General features: G+C 40.2%; 1 protein-coding gene across 2 annotated transcripts in view; it reads right to left on the reverse strand.

Moving 5' to 3' along the window:
* Positions 1–7,100, reverse strand: part of LOC143440783 (ubiquitin carboxyl-terminal hydrolase 29) — a 219,763-nt gene extending 212,663 nt beyond the window's left edge. The window contains exon 1 of one of the 2 annotated variants that reach the window (XM_076927560.1): positions 6,367–7,100. The gene's annotated coding sequence lies outside the window, so the exon portion shown is untranslated. The remainder of the gene's footprint in view (positions 1–6,366) is intronic. The other variant, XM_076927561.1, reaches the window with a different exon arrangement.
* Positions 7,101–7,148: the final 48 nt, after the last annotated feature.

Consider the following 7,148-nt stretch of genomic DNA (forward strand, 5'->3'; position numbering starts at 1 on the left):
GAAAGGAGAAAATGAAAAAGAAGATGCATATTAAATAAATATGTCAGTCATTACAAGTGTAAATGAGTCTGCTCCCTAGTGTCATTTAACAGAAGGACTCTGGACTTGTTCACACCTAACAATGTGACTTTGAACTACTTAAAGCAAAGAATACAAGAAGCGATGGGTAAAAAGCACAGGCGTATTAGTTCGTACTAATTGGAGCTATTTAGAGTGAATGGATGAAGCAGGCAAAAAATTAGAACAGTAGAAATATAAACATAATTAGCAAGCTTGGTCTTATGAATATAAATGGAAATTAATTCTTAGCAATTAGAGAATACTGTTTCTTATCTAACACCTTGAACGATTCGAAATCAATCAAACCCTAAGAGAAAGGACGCTTTATGGAAATGGAAACCACACAGACTGGTTGTATTTGACTGCAATGCAGTGGATTTTCAAAAATCTACATTCAAAAGACAGCTCTCTTCTTTCTTTCTTTCTTTCTTTCTTTCTTTCTTTCTTTCTTTCTTTCTTTCTTTTTAAACGTAGGATTCAAAATCGTAAACGCATTCCTTTATGCCACTAATGGAAACGAAGTGTAGATCTGAACCACGACGAGGTATGTGGGGTCTGGTTCAAGTGGCACTTGGAGGAGAATTTATAGCCTTGGATGCATATGTTAAAAATTAAGAGAAAATAAAAATAAATGAGATAAATATGCAACTCAAGAAGCTAGGAAAAGGAGCTCAAATAACTAGGAAAGAAATGAAGAGCAAATTAAATGACAAAGAAAGAGGAATGTAGTCGGTAGAATTAAAAGCCACTTTTACAAAAAAAACAAAGACATGAAGTCTTTGGCAAAGCTGAAAAGAAAAAAAAAAAAAAAAAAAAAAAAACCCAAGAACTATATCAATAAAAAGCATAATTCCCATTGGAAAGAAAAGATTATAAACTGTAAAGTATTTTATACGGCTTGTATAACTTTGATATCCAAGCCAGACAAGAACAATATAATAATAATAAAAGTGTGAAATGAGACACAAAAACTGGTATCCATCTGCACGTGTGTATAAACCAGAACCTCATAAGCGCAGTTAAGAGGGCTGAGGAATGTAAATACATTTTAATCTCAGAAACTGCGGTGATTCACATCCTTAGTAGATAGGAAATCATCAAATCTCAACAAATACAGAAAAGCCATAAAATTAAATTTATGAATGGTAACATTTTTTTAAAGCTAGGATTTTTATAGCCTCCAATAAAGAGGTTCTGCCAAAATGTCCAGAGCGGACATTTATACTCAATGGTAAATATGACTGTCCTTTCTCTCAGGTTTAGGATCAGACTTATTTTGTCTCACCACAGAGATACAATTGTTAATAAAAGATTAAAACAAAACAAAACAAAAAAGCCAATAATAGTGAAGATGTTAACATTTTAAAAATCCCAGGAAAGTCTATAGAAAGATAATCAGTTAACAAAAAACGCCAGTCAGTTCACCGGCTCAAACACCAACACGCAGACAGCAATGGCTAATATTCCCTTCAAAAAAAATGTATAACACAGGTCAGGTCATGAGAAAAACATAGAAACCCAAACTGAGAAATATCCTATGCAACATTTTCCTTTGTACACACCAAAACAGCCAAGTTTATGGGAAATAATGAATGCTCAGAAAATCTGAGAGCCTGAGTGTGTGTGTGTGTGTGTGTGTGTGTGTGTGTAGGTGTATATATGGTGAGCTGTTTGGTGGTGGTGGGGCATCCTGTTTGGTATTTGTGTGTGTGGTGTTGGGGGGTTCTGTGTTGTGGGGGGGGTGTTGGGGGTCCTGTGTTTGTTGTGTGTGTATGTGTGTGGTGTTGGGGTCTTGTGTGTGTGTGTTTATGTATGTATGTGTGCATGTATGTATGTATGTATGTATGTACATATGTGTGGGTTGTTTGGTGGTGGTGCTGGTGGTCATGTGGGGGGTGTGTGTGTTACTGGATGTCCTGTGTTTTGTTTATGGTGCTGGGTATCCAGTGTTTTGTGTATGGTGCTGGGGATCCTATGATTTGTGTGTATGTGTGTGTGTTACTAGGTGTCCTGTGTTTTGTGTGTGGTGCTGGGGATCCTATGATTTGTGTGTATGTGTGTGTGTGTGTGTGTTACTGGGTGTCCTGTGTTTTGTGTGTGGTGCTGGGGATCCTATGATTTGTGTGTGTGTGTGTGTGTGTGTGTGCGTTACTGGGTGTCCTGTGGTTTGTGTGTAGTGCTGGGGGTCCTAGGATTTGTGTGTGTGTGTGTGTCTGTGAGTGTGTGTGTGTACGGTGCTGCGGGTCCTGTGTTTTACCTATAGCAATTGATGCTGTTTTTGAACATGAGGAGAAAGAAAAAAATGGTGTTTGATACTGGAGATTGAATCCAGTATCTCATGCATGCTAGGCGAGCACTGTACGAAATGAACTGTGTTGTGTGTCTGTGTGTGTGTGTGTGTGTGTGTGTGTGTGTGTACGGTGCTGCGGGTCCTGTGTTTTACCTATAGCAATTGATGCTGTTTTTGAACATGAGGAGAAAGAAAAAAATGGTGTTTGATACTGGAGATTGAATCCAGTATCTCATGCATGCTAGGCGAGCACTGTACGAAATGAACTGTGTTGTGTGTCTGTGTGTGTGTGTGTGTGTGTGTGTGTGTACGGTGCTGCGGGTCCTGTGTTTTACCTATAGCAACTGATGCTGTTTTTGAACATGAGGAGAAAGAAAAAAATGGTGTTTGATACTGGAGATTGAATCCAGTATCTCATGCATGCTAGGCGAGCACTGTACGAAATGAACTGTGTTGTGTGTCTGTGTGTGTCTGTGTGTGTGTGTGTGTGTGTGTGTGTACGGTGCTGCGGGTCCTGTGTTTTACCTATAGCAATTGATGCTGTTTTTGAACATGAGGAGAAAGAAAAAAATGGTGTTTGATACTGGAGATTGAATCCAGTATCTCATGCATGCTAGGCGAGCACTGTACGAAATGAACTGTGTTGTGTGTCTGTGTGTGTCTGTGTGTGTGTGTGTGTGTGTGTGTGTGTACGGTGCTGCGGGTCCTGTGTTTTACCTATAGCAATTGATGCTGTTTTTGAACATGAGGAGAAAGAAAAAAATGGTGTTTGATACTGGAGATTGAATCCAGTATCTCATGCATGCTAGGCGAGCACTGTACGAAATGAACTGTGTTGTGTGTCTGTGTGTGTCTGTGTGTGTGTGTGTGTGTGTGTACGGTGCTGCGGGTCCTGTGTTTTACCTATAGCAATTGATGCTGTTTTTGAACATGAGGAGAAAGAAAAAAATGGTGTTTGATACTGGAGATTGAATCCAGTATCTCATGCATGCTAGGCGAGCACTGTACCAAATGAACTGTGTTGTGTGTGTGAGTGTGTGTATGTGTGTGTGTATGTGTGGTGGGGGTCCTGTTTTGTATATGTGTAGTGTTGGGGGTCCTGTTTGTGATACAGACATTAATAGAAAGATGGGTAAAATCCAAGCACGGTCTGTAGTCTTGGAGTTTTGTGCTATTGATTTCCTTTTTTTACCGTGTCCTGTGCCAAGGTTCTGTTGAGATGTTCTCATCCAGGCAAAACTGTAATACGAATCTTTGTATTATCTTGACAACTTCTATAAATCTGAATTTTTTTTTTCAAAATAACCAAGGAGAGATCAGTGACAACAATGAATAGGAAAAATATTTTCTAAAGGCAAGTAGGACTTTTATAGGAAAAAAAATCATATTATCTTGTTCATATCTGTAGGATATGAAGAGAAGGCGGCACAGACCGTGGTTGGAGATGAAGGTGTTTGATAATATGACATTTGCTGCTGCCTTAGCTAAATCACTTTCCAGCCTTAATAAAACATGAACACAAATCTCAGGAGGATATTTCATCAAACTTGACAAACCCATTTGAAAATTCATTTGGAAGCAACAAGGTGAGGAACATTGGGGAACATTCAGAAAACCAAAGAGAGGAGGGGCCCTTCAAAAGTCAGGCATCATAAAGCGATATTAATGAACATGGTGGGTATTAATACACAAAGGTGGGCAAATAGGCTAGTGGAACAGACCAGAAAGTTCAGGAAGACACCTGTACAGAAACATAAAGTGTGTGTGTGTGTGTGTTAGAGAGAGAGACATCTCTACCATTAAAAATACAACAATACAATTTTTTTTTAAATCCCTAAATCCTAGTATTTATTAGAATGTTAGAATATCCATTAACTTTCTTAAGGACTGTTTTCTTCAGGCATAAAAGCCAGAACTCCTAAGGAAAAGATTGTTGGATTTTATAGTACCAATGTCTGATGCTGTTTCAAGACCCAAAGGCACCACGGCAATTTGCATTTTGTTGACAGTGATTAGTATAGGATCAGAAGGTAACTCAGACTAGGGGTGAGGGGGGAAGCCTTTTTTTTTTTTTTTTTTTTTTTTTTTTTTTTTTTTTTTTTTTTTTTTTGCTTTGAAAAATCTCCGTGTGCCTTCAAAAATTAGCTCAGTGCAGTGTGGGGGGTACCAGAAGGAAGAGTCTAGGAACTTCTGTAGGAAAACTGGGTGGAAATCTATAGGACAAAGTCGGGGTGTGTTTGGATATAGTGAGTGGGATATCCTGAGATGTAAGAAATACAAAACTGTGAGATTTTTGCCTATGACAACTGATAACGTTTTTACACATGAGGATTAAAGTTTAAAAAAAAAAAAAGGTGTATGATACTCGGGGTTGAGCCCAGTGTCTCCTGTGTGGTAGGCAAGCGCTGTACCAAATAAACTACAACCATTCCAGCCGTGTAACATGCTGTTTTAAGGGCTTTTGAGTTGCCTGTTAAATACATGAAGAGAGCATCAGCTTTCACGAGGATTGCTGAACATGTGAGATTGGGATTGTATGAAGCATTCTGTAGCATGGGATTGGAATTTAGGATTTACTGGCGTGTGACGAGGCATTTAAACCTTGTGACTAGGTTAGGAAATAGGTGGCTACCTAGGGAGAGGTTGTGTAAGAACGGTGGTCACATTCTTCCATGAGAACATCCAGCTGTTTGGAGAGTGAGTCAAGGAAAAGTGAGCTAAGATGGGGGAAGAGGCCACGCATGCAGAGGACCATGCAGTGTTAGCCCAGCCAAGAGACAATAGAGAGGTTGTTGTTACCATTCCATTTCAGATGTTCAGCCAGATTAAGCATGGAGGGAGTTGGTGAAATTGTCATACAATTTCAGGGAAATGGAAGAGAAGTCTTCATGACACGTATATGCGCCAAAGACATGTAGTGAGGCTGTGGAGTAGGTGAAAAAAGACTGTGTACAGTTTGGAGAGATAGTAAGCATGGAGAATACGGAGGCAAAGGAGAGATTGTATCTCTGCAGGAGCTCTTCCGGTCTACTGACTTCCCAGAAAGCTGATGATCCAGGACCCGGGAGATAAACTAGTTTTGCAAATAGAGGGGGTCCAGTCCCGTTGAGTATGTTAAATTAACACCCCCAAAAAGACTTTAACAAGATATTAGGATTCCCTGGGGGCTCCAAAATCAATCTCTGTGGGGGTCCTAGGCATGGGCATTGTTTAACAGCTCTCCCGGGGAGCCGAATGAATAGTCAGATTCAAAGACCTAAGCATAGTGTGGCATTCACTTACACTGTGTGCTGCTTTCATTCATGTTTTATGCTTATGTATCTCCGCTGCGAGGTGAGAAACCCTATCTTAGGTCTGGGGAATTAAAACTACATATCCTATCCATAAACCCACCACTTCACTATCTAACAAGCAAGCACAGATAACTCTTTGAGTATAAATATAAAACTGAATCCGAGGTACCAGATTACCTATGCGCTTAGATAAAATCGCCTTTTAATCCACGGACCATGGTCTTGCATTTTTCCTTAAAAATTAAAACACTGCATTTTATGTGCCTAATAAAAATATACGACGCGGAGTTTTAGCAGCCACACAAAAAAATACAATTTGTGGATTTGCTGGAATTTAATTCCGTTCTGCAGAGTGCATTTTAGTCATAAGAAAGGATGCTCCGTAAATACCCCCGTAATTAGTCTTTTACACACCTGCGCTGATTTCCTTAAATTTCTTGGCTGTGAAATGGTTTCATCAATAGTACATTAACAAACTTTTAATAATTCATTGATTTTACTGCCAGGGAAGAAATACCATTTATCTGCCAAGGAAATTCATGGGCACAGAGAATAAAGCCAAAATCATCTTTCTGTAGTCTGTCCTCCCCTCCCCCATTCCTTTTCCTAGAGGTAACCAGTTAAAAAAAATTTTTTTGTACATCGTTCCAGAAGGTTTGCCCACATTTGTATATTTTTAACAAAGAAACAAATGAGAAGATAAAAAATTTAAAAACCACTTACCATTTCGTTTCTACGAACTTCAGCAACGGGTTTTATTTCATTGGATCTATGACGATCCAGGTCCTTTATGGCAGCGATTTCCCCGTTATTTTTCCTGGTGACATAGGAATGTCTTCTCTCAGAGGCAGGCTTGGTAATCTACCCGCTTTCTCCCCTTGCAATTTCTTGCTATTCTATGCAGAGGATTCACGCAATGGTGGATGACCACATGCGATTCAGTGCGCTGCCATAAACCGCCTTCACCCGGTATCTCAGGTTGGCGTTTCGCTATGCAGACAGTCAGGTCATGATTCTTCCAGCCATTTGTATTGTCCTGTGACGTGCAGTCTTTTTTGCCCCCTTTTTTGGTTTGCTTTTGTCTTTCCCTTGTTGGCTTCCAATAGCTCTTCGTTTATTAAGGAAATTAGTGCTTGGGTGATGCAGGCAGAAAAGTCCTTTCTTCCACCTTTATCGTTCGTGGTTAGACCTCAACGTATGGGTTTCTGCCTCGGTTTTTCCTTTTTCCCGATTTTAGACAAATATATGCTTGTCCTTTTTCCCTCTCTCTCTTCTCAGGTTTTGCATTGGGGCATCATTAGTAGGTATTCTGATTCATCCCGATTTCTTTTGGGGGGGGCTGCATCCCTTCACACCCACATCCCATCCCCCTTTTCCAGACTCTGCTTGGGGGCCCCTAACACTGACTGCGTTGACGTCAACTCGGTGCCTTGGCGCCAAGCTGTTACCTTGACAACAGCAGTCTGATTGGCAGGGTGTGGGAGGCGTGGTGAAGGCCCAAAGCG

This window comes from Arvicanthis niloticus, chromosome 30 (assembly GCF_011762505.2).
Source record: "Arvicanthis niloticus isolate mArvNil1 chromosome 30, mArvNil1.pat.X, whole genome shotgun sequence".
NCBI lineage: Eukaryota > Metazoa > Chordata > Mammalia > Rodentia > Muridae > Arvicanthis > Arvicanthis niloticus.